The sequence below is a fragment of the Lepisosteus platostomus genome, chromosome 1 (genome assembly GCF_059453375.1).
Source record: "Lepisosteus platostomus isolate fLepPlt1 chromosome 1, fLepPlt1.hap1, whole genome shotgun sequence".
NCBI lineage: Eukaryota > Metazoa > Chordata > Actinopteri > Semionotiformes > Lepisosteidae > Lepisosteus > Lepisosteus platostomus.
The window spans coordinates 10,450-23,669 of record NC_142611.1 but is presented as its reverse complement, the minus strand read 5'-3'; the positions used below and the strand labels follow the sequence as shown (position 1 = coordinate 23,669).

At 41.3% G+C, this 13,220-nt stretch overlaps 1 long non-coding RNA gene across 1 annotated transcript; it reads left to right on the top strand.

Moving 5' to 3' along the window:
- Positions 1-4,625: 4,625 nt before the first annotated feature.
- LOC148677415 (uncharacterized) lies at positions 4,626-5,830 on the top strand. The gene is made up of 3 exons (XR_015935319.1): positions 4,626-4,932; positions 5,369-5,420; positions 5,785-5,830. It is a non-coding gene; the product is annotated as an uncharacterized LOC148677415 (long non-coding RNA).
- The last annotated feature ends 7,390 nt before the right edge of the window (positions 5,831-13,220 follow it).

The following is a 13,220-nucleotide window of genomic DNA, read 5'->3' as shown; positions in this document are numbered from 1 at the left end:
ATTTTTGATACTGATACTCAAACCAGCAACAAGAAAGAGGATTTATATCCTGACTGAGCAGTTTCATTAGGATAACAAGGAAGAACCTACTCCCTCTCCTACTCTGCCCAACATGCTGGTGCTTCTGTCCCTGCTGGACTGTAGAAAGCTGTGCTGCTGTTTGTGTTCTTGGGCTTCCCTCAGTGAACAAGGTGAGCTGAAGGTAAGTAGAGGGGAGATACAGGTCAGGGTTAGTGTGAGGCTTTGAAGGCTGGGATCAGTCTGTACAGCACTTGTGCAGGTCCCCTCTAGGTGGGAGTGGGGTGGTCATCACTGTTTTGCTTCCCTTGTCTCCTTCAGGTGCTGTTCTGAGAAGAAGATCGTGACAATGAGCACAGTCACTGGAGAGAGGATGCTGGTGGAGTTGCCAGTTGAGATCTTGTCAGAACAGTTTGTGGAAACCTTGGGCTTCTGTGCACAGAGCTGCTTCTTTTTATAAGGCTGGTCAGCAGTGGTGTTGATTGTTGTGAGGTAAACTACAGTGCAATGATCAGAGCTCCCAGTCCCTGGCCATCTGAAAGCACAGTGTGGAGTGACAGGCTTGGAGAATTGTTCAGAGGAAGCTCACTGGGTGGCTAAAAGGATACCCACTGTGTGACCTGTTGATGCCCACCTGTAAGTATTGAAGTTTTGTGGTTTCAACAGCTGAAAGTGAAGAGGTGCTGCAAGCAGTCCTTGAATTTCCTGGATGCCCATGGTTCTTGGAACAGTTGCAAAGGTAGTGTCTAGAAGGACACTGTACCTGGAGAAGAGGTGAATTTCACTCCTGTATCATGTTTTTCACTTGGAGTAGGTTAGTTTTCCATATACGTGGCTTTTAATAACCAGTTCATGAGTATTGAGTGCTTTTTTATCCATTAGAATAGGCCCAGTGTTAGATTTTGGAAGCTTTTGGTGATTTTCTATCATGTTTGAGTGTTAAATATGATGTGTAGGCCTTTTTGTGTTTTTTTTTTCTCCTGACTTTCTTCTGGGTGCTACACTTCTACACTGACATGCACTTGACTGGCTGTCATTCTGGCTCTCAAAAAGTGAATTACTGCTTTGTATCTGATTTATTTCATGGGTGCACACATGTAAGTAAATCACTTTGGATACACTGCAGTACAACAGTGAACTGGCACACTGCAGACTCCTTGCTGGTTAAGGCTCTGTGGAGACAGCATGACAGCCAGGTTCTCTTGATGGGTGTTGGCACAGAAACTGCTTCTCACAGGAGGAACTGCACTGGATTCCTCCCCTGTGGCAACAAGCATGGAGTGGGGGGTTTTCTCTTTGCTCTCTGCAGGAGTTTTTCCCGTTGGTTTGTCCTGGATAGGTGCTGCACTGTGAACATTTGTGCAGTTTAGTACAAAACTGGAGCTGGAAGTAAATAATTTTTTACTGTTTCTAAGTGCAGAGGCTCAAATCTAAATCTTTCTCCACTTCAGGTTCTCTGCTGTTGGAAGGGTTGACCAGGCCTTTGCTCCCAGAGGGATGACCTTTATTTGTCAGGAATAACATGCAGATGTGGCACACTGTAGACTGGGTGCTTTCTCTTCTGTGAAGATCTGCTTGAGGAGTTAAGTGTTTCTAAACCAATACAACAGCCAGGGCACCCAGTCAGTTGCTGAGTGAGTTCTCTACCAACCAGGAAAAGGGTCCACGGGAGATCATGTGTGGGGCAGCTTTGGGCTTGACATCACTTAAGCATATTTTAAAGGTAGGAACAGCTTCCTGTTCTGACTGATGGTCTTTACAGCAGCTTTCTGATGACTGTTTCCAGGAGCACCTGAGCCACCTGGCTGGTTGAGCCAAAGCTGACTGTTCCAGGTAGGAGGGGACCCTGATTTTAAAGCCTTTGTTTAGCCTGCAGCTGCTGGAGTTCTTTGTAGGTTTTCTAGCCTTAATGGCAGTATTCCCCTAGCAGAAGCACAGGTTAATCAGGAAATGAGTGCCAAATATTGGAAGTGTTGTGCAAGCACTGGGAAAAAATTGGCTAAATTGTACTATGGTACCACTGGAAAAGAATCAGCAGTATGTAAGATTTATTTCATGGGTGCACACATGTAACTAAATCTTACATTGACTGAAATTTAGAAGTGAATTAAGTAAATTGTAAAACGGGGGAAACTATGCTCCTGTCTAGTGTAAGGCAGACTTCCTGATTTAACCCAGTGAGACAGTATTTTTCTAATTTCCTGCACTTAAAGCAATGCTGACTGGAATTGGCTGTGTACTGTGCTTTGTGAGAAGGGAGAGAGCAGTATGAAAATATGCTTTTTCTGGAGGACTCCCTTGTTCTGGATGTTTAATTGTGCTTTGTTTAGTACTGCATAGTTTGCCCTTGGCTCCTGTGTATTGACTTGTGACGTATAGGATACTATGGTAGTAAACCATTTCTATTTGGTTTGAAGGAGCGGAGTAGTGAATGTGAAGCTTAGTTTTACCAAAAGTTTGTATATGTACAAGCTGTAATCTCTCTGATGGTAGAAAACATGATGTGGCTGGAAGGCTTAAATCTATATACAGTGGCCAGCAATAGGGTTTTAGTGCTATTTGTGCTTTTGTATTTCAATTGTTTAAAATGTTGAAGCTCTAAAACCTTTCCCCTCATGGCGTTCCAGTCAAGGCTGCAGCTGTTAAGTAATAAAGATGGTTGGTGTTTTTGGTCTTGTACTGCTATGGAACCCAAATTTGGGGGGGGGGGGACTTGAAATGTTCTTTATGTAAAACCGACTGTAAACCTACTGCAGCCTTAGGTGTGTTGACTTTTTTTTTTTTAAAGTGAATATCCACCACTTTTTGATGGGATATACAACTTTACAAAATTCTAAGGTCAATTTGCTGTACTGTAAACTTGTTACTACTTTTTTTTGTAGAAGTACTGGTAGTTTTTAGGTGTACATTAATTGAGCTTGTATGTACCCTAGGTCCACATGGAATACTGTAAATGGAATTAAGAAACATATTTCCTTGGATTTAGGAATGTGGAGAAAGTTAAATTCTGTAAATTGACCTCAAGATCTGAGTATTTGTGGGGAGGGGGAAGCAAAGTTGAAGAATTCTAATGTCTTGCCTTAGGAAGCTTCCAAGCTGCTGTCAAGAAGAGAAGCAAGAGCATCTATGTCCTGGGTGAGCAGGGCAAGGACTTGGGTTATTGTTTGTCTGTTTGGGCCAGTAAGAGGCCAGTGTTTAAGGTTAGGATCAGTGATCAATCAGGATTGGGGGTGGAGTTGAGTCCATCTGTACGTTTTGAGATGGATTCACTGAATTTGAATCTGAACTTTAATCCTTTTTGTTTTGCACTGCATGTGAATTCCAGCAAGCTGGTGACAACTGTCATCATGGAATATTGCAACAGGATCTGGAGGTTCCCTGGAAATCTGCTGTGTCAATGGAACTATAAGGAAGCGGAAGGCTGTGCCTATTTTTCAGCTATTGCCTGAATCACTGACCTTGGCTGCTCTGTGATGTACAGTTTGGAGGAGTGTCTTTCCACTGCAGGAGTCCATGATGCCATTCTGCCAGTGGCCCAGCTCTGAGTAAAGGAGGCTAGTTCTGTCCTGAGAAAGGCGAGGTGATCCACCTGCTCAAAGTTCTCATCAGCCACAACTGTCAAACCTCTGCGTGAGGTGGGAATACTGGTGGTCGATAATCCAATCATCTCACTGCCTGAAGTTCTTGGACCATAGCCTGCATCTTTAATGCTGATCTGCTTATTGCTCTTACCCCAATCAGTGCAACTTTTTGGCCAAGGTAAAGGTGAGTTTGAAGGTTAGTAGAGGGGAGGTACAACTCAAACTCTTTTTATGAGGCTGGTCAGTAGTGGTGTTGATTGTGTTTGTAAATGAGACTAGTGCAATGATTGGTGCTTCCCAGTCCCTGGCCATCTGAAAGCACAGTGTGGAGTGACAGGCGTGGAGAATCCTGTTCAGAGGAAGCTCACTGGCTGGCTAAAAGGATACCAGCTGTGTGACCTGTTGATGTCCATTTGTGAGAATTGAAGTCTTCCACTTTGAAGAGTGGAAAGTGAAGAGATGCTGCAAGCTGTCCTTCTTGAAATTCCTGGATGCCCATGGGCCTTGGAGCAGGTACAAAGGTAGTGTCTTTTGACATGGTCCCTGGACCAGAGGTGGGTTTCACTGTTTTCCCATCATGAAAAGGTGCTTTTGGAGAAGGCTGTGTTAAGCTCTTGGACATCTTCAGATGGATAAGGTCATGCTTTAATGTGCTAAATGTTTTTTTTATTTGGGCTATCTTCTGGGTTTTGTTCCCTGCTTGGGTGAAGCACTCCCACACTGACGTGCACTTGACTGGCTGTCATTCTGGCTCAAAGACTGAATTAGTTTTGTATCTGATTTATTTCATGGGTGCACACATGTAAATAAATCACTTTGGATACACTGCAGTACAACAGTGACTTGGCGCACCAGCAGCTTCTTCCACTGCAGACTCCTTGCTGGTTATGTCTTTGAGGAGACAGCATGTCAGCCAGGTTCTCTTGATTGGTGTTGACACAGGAACTGATTTCCTCTCAGGGAAGGAACTGCAATGGATCCCATCCCCTGTGGCACAAGCTCTGGACTGGGGGTTTTCTCTTTTGCTCTCTGCAGGGTGTTTTACAGTTGGTCTGTGTTGGACAGATGCTGCACTGTGTCCATGATGGAAGTAGAAATGCTGGCTTGTCCGTTTCGAACAAGTGCAGAGGACTTGGTCTAAATTTCTCTCCTTTTCAGGCTCTCTGCTGCCAGAAGGGTTGACCAGGCCTTTGCTTCAGAGGGAGGATCTTTTATCACCAGGAGTGGAGAACAGATGGTGCTGGTCTCCGGGACCTTTCCATGAAGATCTGTTGGAGGAGTGGGGTGCTTGTTCCAAGACAAAGTCAACAGTAACATCAAAGGATCTAGTCAGGTGAGTGGGTCAGGTGAGTCCCTTTCCATCCAGGAAGAGAGATGGGGCATTTTGAGCATAACGAGCACACTGAGTACATGGCGTTTTAATCGGGTACATTTGGGTACTACGGGTATATATTGGTTTACTTGGGTATATTCAGGTACATTAGTGTAGACTGCATATCATGTTAAATGGGGTACGTTGAGTATATTGGGCAGGCAGCTTTTGGCGTGTGCACGGGAGTTGCAGCATACAGTGCAGTACATCCTAAAAACTCCATATTACTCTTGACTTTTATCGTTTTTTACACTTAAAATGGACTTGAAAGACCCTGTTGTCAGAGGAATGTAGGACAATCTGAAAGCCGTGCATTATCTTTAGTTAATTTCACAGAGAATTGAATATTTGAGAATCTTTGATTTTGTAATTTTAACAGTTCTATTTCTTCTCTCAGTGTCCACTCTTTATAAGGCATTGGAAGAGAAGCAAGTGGATCTATGTCCTGGGTAAGCAGGCAAGAACATTCTGGATTATTTTGTTTGGGTTTGTTGGGGTTGAGGGAAGGGATAAGTTGGTTAGCTGGCTGTTTAGAGAAGGATGAACCTGTAATTTGTAACTTGTGTACTTATGTTGAAATAATGTTTTAAACAAGATAATATAACTGAAGTTCTCCCTTGTGGTAGGAGTCCTGCACCGTGGGGTTTTGCTTTTGCACTCTTCAGGGTGGGTTTCTGTTAGTTTGTCCTGAAAAGGTGTAGCACTGAACATTATGGCGGTTTAGGTCAAAACTGGTGTTGGGAGTGGGAATGTTGGCTGGACCATTTCTGACTAGTGCAGAGGACTCAGTCCAGTTTCTTATTTTTTCTTGAGGTTCTCTGCTGTCTGGGGGATGATCAGGCCTTTGCTGCCAAGGGAGGATGTTCACCAGGACCGGAGCCCAGATGCAGCAGACTGGGTAGTGGGTTCTGTCTGCCAAGATCTGCTTGGGGAATCATGTGCCTGTTCCAATTCCAGAAGCCAATGGACTAACCAGAGGAGCATCAAAGCTGCTTAAGAAGTTCCTAACAACAAAGGCAGAGAAAGGGAGGGAGGTCTTTGGTGGGTTTATTGTTGGCAGGAAAGAGGTTCAGGTGCTATTCATGGTACAACAAGAGTTGCATGAAGCTCTAAGTGAATCTCTGCACACCAGCCTTGTAATGGCTGTTAGGACCATGGCTTGTTACTTCAGCACCTGAGCCACCTGGCAGGGAGGAGACAAAGTGACTTCTAGTGCTGGATTGGAGAAAGAGTTGGCAGTTGGTAACTTTGTAGCTGTTTTGCACATTCTAGGCCATTTGAAAAGCAGAGTTTGAGAGACTCAAAGGTCATGCAATGATTTATTTGCATGGGTGCACACATGTATATAAATCTTGCATTGGCTATAGAGTAAAGCTGAATTGAGCATGTAAGGTAGAAATGAATAAAAGGAAAACTAATGCCATCCACTCACTTGGAAAAGAGGGATTGGTTTAGCTGTGTGCCGCTCTTTTTTGGTACCTGCACAGAAAGCCCTTTGTCATGGGAGGGGATTTCCTACAGAATGAGGTAGGAGAAAGATGGGGGTTGTTTGTTCTGTTTTGTGAGAAGAGATATGTAGTTATGTGGCTTTGTAAATTCTTTGCCAGAAAATGTCATGTATTGAAAATCTATTTTTGTTGGTGTGGGATGATTAAAAATGGCTAAATGTACCGAGTTGGTTTTCTTTTGTTTCTTGTATGCTGGTTGTGGTTGTACAAGGTGCTATATTGAGTATATACTGGCACTGGACCTGCTTTTCCCTACATTGTTTTATTTAGGTCACAATCTTTGGGTACATTTATTTAACATTTATTTGGGTACTCTTTGGGTACATTCCTCAGCATAGAGGATGTTTATAAGCAGTTTTAATTTTATTTTTAGTGATCTAAGCATTTGTATACATTCCTGTATTATGAAAACCTGTGGTATTTGTGGAGAAAACAGGTGAGCTTTAAGGTATATATTTTAGACATTGACGGTGTAAAACACAGAACTGAAATGCAGTTTGTGGTTTTTAAATGTTTTTAAATTTGCCACTGGGTGATTTGTGCATAGTGAAATAGTGTAGAAATTAATATGCACATTTATTCCCATTTGTTTATATGCTGGGGCGGCATTATGCAGGGGTGGGCCCAGTGTGGAGGTGGAGCCCTGGTAGAAGGGTAACCCCTTGTCTTTGTAGTCCCAGCTGTCCTGGCTTCCAGCTCATGAGCCCCAGCTGGGCAGGTCCTATAAAGGCACACTAGACAACCTCTGAGAGGAGCAGAGCCACCCCTGGATGATGGTGTTTTTGCACCATCAGTCCTGCTGAGGATTGTACCTGTCTTAGGTTTTCATCTTCTGTTTTGCCTGTCCCTTTATGCCCTTTCATAGGGGCAGGCAAACGCATGCACCTTTTTATGCACTAACTTGTTATGCACAGACTGGACCCCACTGAATAGCAAATGTTCAGTCTGGTGACTGCTGTGCTAGCAGTTTTTTCCCCAAGCTGGACCCCATTAGATAGGTTAAACCCAGCTTGTAGGTAACATGGCAGTCGCTTACTTTATTTTCTCACTTTTTGTATTGTTTTTGTTCCCAGCTAACCTCACACTGGTGCTTCTGTCTCCTCAGCTGGGGTGTTGACTTTTTACTGGTGCTGTCTGTGGTGCCTCCCACTATACACTTTCATTTAAGAGAAATTGCTGTATAATTTCAGTTTTCCATTCCATTTCAAGTGAAAATGTCTGAAAAGCAGTTTACTTAAGTATGTTGTGTAGTATATCAGGTTTATTGTATTTGCGGTGAATTGGGCTGCTGGCATTACTAAATCTCTCTTAATGTAACAGTTGATGTCTTTTAAAGGGGTACAAAAGTGTGGGACTGAGATAGTACAAGTACTGCTACAGATCAAGCCATTTCATACTGTATAGATTGAGACTGCATTGCAAAGGAAAGTGCTATTTTTGTAACACCTTGTTTGTGAAATATTTATGTAATTAGTGTGAAATTGTTATAGCTGCAGCAGTTTAAGATTACAGAGTAGACCAACAGCAGGAATACAATAGTTTATTTATGAAAAAAGGAGTTGTCAGAATTGTATGGAGTTGTGTAGAGGTTGCAGTTTGGGGTAGAGACAACTGCTAGCCATGCTGGCAGTACAAAGGGTTAAATTCAAAAGAGGTTAATGGTCTAGAAAATGTAAGTGTTATACAGTTTTAAACTAGATTGTTTGGTTAGTGAGGTCTGGTTTAAATGACTGATAACTGCCAACTAGGAGGTATAAATCCATTTACAATGGTTTAACCATACAGCTCACTGCACTGATGAAGATGGGTGGGATGCCAGTCCATTCCTCAGGTCTCATCATGCCAAAATGCAATTAACCCACCTCCATACTCCTGGACTGCTTCTGAACTAGTTTTCATTAATAAAATGTAATGTGTAGAAAAATAAACTGGTGACACAAGGACCATGTGTAAGGAGTGTTTATTTTTATGAGCACAGGGTAGATGAGTCATTGACAACCACAATGATGTCCTGGAGAGGAGCAAGAATGTGCACATTGACTTTAGCAATGGTATGTATCATTCATAGGGTACATAAAAATAGTCTGGTTTAAGATGAGTAATTATCATGTCAAACTGTTGGGTTGCTAGTTGATTCACAGCAGCCTTTTATTCGTCATTTTTAAAAGAATCCAGGGTGTTCAGCTCAAGGATTTGCCATGTAGTGTTTTCCAGACCATCACGGCAGTTGTGACATGTCTCCCATTCTTGCCTCCAAAGTCCTTCAGATTAACAAACAATAGGTACGTGAATCTTATTTTGAAGGGGGTGAGAGGAAATTATATGAAAAGGTCAGATCCAGATCCAGCTTTAAGTTCAACTGCTTTTAGATGTAATTAAATTGAAGGAAACTGTGACATGCTCTGTTCTGAAAGATTTTAAATGTCACTCTAGTTGTGCCATACTCATATGAGCCATAGGAGATTAGTAGTTATTGTACTTATCAAGGTTTTGTTGATTTATTACGCTTCTGTTTTTGGTACGGTAGCTAAAGTGCTCAGTTTATTCAAACTATTAGGGCTTAGGGGTCTTTTTCTCCAATCCCAGAAGTTAAAGTGTGTATTGGTTCAGTCCAGCACAGAATTTAAGGACCTTTAAAATTATAATGTAGTCCATTTCATTAGTTAAATTCCAGTTTTTCAAGTATCTTATCTTGTTTTTCTTATAACCTTTTAAAGTTAATTACATTATAATAATAATTGCTTACACTTATATAGTGATTTCCTGGACACTCCACTCAAAGTGCTTTACAGGCAATGGGGAGTACCCTCCATCACCACCAATGTGCAGCCTTACCTGCATGATGCAAACGCAGCCATAGTGTGTCAGAACTCTCACCACACACCAGCTCTCACTGTGGAAGAGAACAGAGTGATGAAGCCAGCTCAGAGATGGGGTTATTAGGAGTACATGATCAGTAAGAGCCAATGGGAAAATAGACCAGGACACCAGGGTAATACCCCTACTCTTTTTGAGAAATGCCCTGGGAGTTTTTATGACCACAGGATCTCAGTTTTACTTTTCATCTGAAAAGTGCCTTTTTACAGTGTAGTGTCCCCTTCACTATACTGGGGCATTAGGACCCACCTAGACTGAAAGGTGAGTGCCCCCTGCAAGCCCAAATAACAGCTCTTCCAGCAGCAACCTTAGTTTTTCCCAGGAGGTCTCCAATTCAGGTATTGACCAGGCTCACGTCTGCTTAGCTTTAGTGGGCTACCATCTGGGAGCTGCAGGGTGATATGGCTGCTGGCAAGATAATGAAATAGGTCCTCTTAATTAATATGGAGCTGTTTGGAAGTTTCCACAAATTATAAAGTCAGTAGAAACTTTAACAAGTATGAGTAGGCTATTACAAAAAAGGTAGTAGATTGGGTTCTTAAATATCAAGCTAAAAGTACTTTTCTCAACAAAAGTTTTGTAGGAGCAGCAAAGTGAATTTAATCTAAGCACTCCTTCTCTAAAATAAAGTTTGTAAGAAAAAACATGGGACTAACCAGCAAATGAAAGATTTGTCCCAAAACCAGTAAAGAAACAGTACTCACCACTCTCCTCAGCTCCTGGACTCTTGAATGAAAACAGAGGCACAGGGAGTCTGCTCTTTTATCCTCTGAGCTGGGCTGGCTCCTCCCCCTCAGAATATACCAAGTCCAGTGAGGGGTAAAACCTTCATAGCTGACAGCTATAGTGAATAGCTGAAAACAAGATTAAATTAACAAGAGTAGAGCCAGCAGCCATATCACCCTGCAACTTGCAACTGGGAACCCACTGAAGCTAAGCAGGTGTGAGCATGGTCAGTACCTGGATGGGAGACCTCCTGGGAAAAACTAAGGTTGCTGCTGAAAGAGGTGTTAGTGGGTCCTAATGCCCCAGTATAGTGATGGGGACACTATACTGTAAACAGGTGCTGTTCTTCAGATGAGATGTAAAACTGAGGTCCTGACTCTCTGTGGTCATTAAAAATCCCATGGTGTTTCTTGTAAAGAGTAGAGGTGTAACCCCAGTGTCTAGCCACATTTCCCATTGGTCCTTACCACTCATGGCCTCCTAATAATCCCCATCTATGAACTGGCTCCATCACTCTGCTCTCCTCTCCACTGAGAACTGGTGTGTGGGGAGTGGGCTGGCGCATCATCCAGGTGGGTGCTGCACATTGGTGGTGGTGGAGGGGATCCCCATTACCTGTAAAGTGCTTTGAGTGGAGTGTCCAGAAAAGTGCTATATAAGTGTAAGCAATTATTATTATAAATCAAAAGATATTCAAATTCAATATAATAGGTCTGTTCATTTGAAGATGGATTCTAAATTTATAATTTTTTGGGTTAAATAAAGTGGAACTGATTGAATCATATGAGTGGGATGCTATTCATTGATTCTTCCTGTTTTCGCTTTTGAGCTTCTCTATGTTTGGTGATCAAGAGATTTATACAGAAATAAGCATTCAAAGTGCATGTTTAAATATTAATATGGAATTTTACAGCTAAAGGGAAATTGTGGTAGCTGAGCATAAAAATAACAGGAGCATAATGCCCTTCAAGATCATATTATCATAAAAGATATTAATATAGGAATATAAACATTATATTTAATGTCCATGGCTGATAGTGGTAGCTTATATAAACAGTACACAACAATTTTCCACTTTACAAACATTTTATGCATCAGTCTTTAACTATGTCACTTACTGTAGTTATTTTGGAAAAGTTGTGATGTGCTCTTTCTGACTATATTTGTAGTTTAAAATACTATTTTAATATATAATTATATATATTTTCTATGAATCCTTGCTGTTTTTATGCCAGTAAAAAAGTGTACTTTTTAGAATCTGCTTAGTAGGGAATATAATATGGAATCCTGTAGAAAAAAATTAGTAATGATATTAATAGATCAAAATATGATATATTTATATAACTGATGGTATAACCGCAGTCCACTTTCTTTGTAAATTTTTTTTTTCTGACTCGTTCACTCTTGATTCCTTTCGGTACATTTTGACCTGTCTGTTTCAGTAATGTTTGCAAGTGCTCTGTTGGTGTAGTGGGTTTGGGGGGTGGGTTCCTCTCTAGGAGATCTGGGTTCAGTTCTTGCTTAGGGCACATGTTTGTTTTCTAATAAACAGTCTCATTAAAAAGTAAATAGTAGGTACACTATATTTTTATATAGCTGCAAAAAAAGACACACCATGTTCAGACCATAAGCATGTTAAAAATAGGTTTAGATAGTAAAAATTCTTAATGTATGAAATAGGGTAGAGCATGCTACATTACGGTCCATGACCAGTCTTTCGGGGGCTGGTTAGCTCAATTGGTAAGCACGTGGTGCTGATAGCACTGAGGTTGTGGGTTCAATCCCCATATGAGCTAGGAAATCCCCTTTTCCTCGGGGCAGTGTAGTGGCTCTGTGGCTGAGGATCTGTGGCTGGCAGAGGAGTCCTATGTCATTGGGCTCCTGAGTGAACACCCAACTGCTCTGGGGACACTGTAAAAATGGCTGACCCTGTGCTCTGACCCCCAGCTTCTCTCCCTGTCTGTCTCGTGGAGAGCAAGTTGGGGTCTATGAAAAGACAAATTCCTAATATCAAAAAATCATATATGGCAAATGCAGTGATCTTATCTATTTTCCATTACCTCGATGGGGACACTAAAAGTTTTAATAATTAAATGTCAAATTGTTTCCAAAACATCACAGTTCCATATTAAAATTATTATCAAGTGATATTAATTCAGTACCACTTTTTCATAATAACAGGAAGTGGTGTTTTTACTATACATTCTTAGAAAAGGATAAAACATTATGACTTTTTATGAAGTACAGTATATAAACGTTATAATGGTAGAAGCAACATGTTTAAACTTTTCCATAATCCATTGTAAGTCACCAAGTTAAAGATTTTGATGCATAAAAATATGTATGAAGAAGGTGGAATACTGTTGTGTACATTTTATTATTTAGCTTCCACTACCATCTACTGTATGTACATTATTTATATATTACATTATGCTTCTGTTTTTAATTTACAGTATAATATTAAACGTTTTTATATTTCCAACTGAGCAATCTTGTTTTTATTAAATCTACCTACTTTTTAAGTACTTTAATATTTAACACGCTGTCATACACAGTATACAATTCGATTTCTATTACTGAAAAAAGATTGAACATCCCCTTTGAATGGGATTCAAAATCAGGCATTTTCTGGTGACTGTCCAAATGTTCCACAAAGTAGTGTAGTCCCACAACTAAGTATTTGTAAAAAGTTTTGGTACCCAGCAGATCCTGAACCTCTTAAGTACCCCTGCATTGTCACCCATGCATTCTGAATGGCTGGATCTGTAGATGGGCTGGCTAATACTTTGTCATTGGAAACTGGTGTGTCGCATTATAAACAATTTGGTTTTGCTAACTGACCATTTCGAGGCGATGTTGGGATAGGTTCTTGCTGAATTAGCCACACCTCTGAGTTAATCATGAGGGTTTTAAAGACACAGCATTGGGATCAGTAGTCATTCTGTTTCTGGCTCCTGCAAGGGTAGGAGCTCTTGGCTTGCAGCTGTGGTGGCCCGAAGACTGTGGAGAAAGGTGAGTGGTTTTGATGTGTTTGGGTAGTAATTTGAAAAAGTTTGAAGGTTGAAGGTGTTTAGAATATTTGTGCACTGTGAGTTTGAGAAGGTTTTTGGTATGTGTCTGGTGGAAAGGTGGCATATT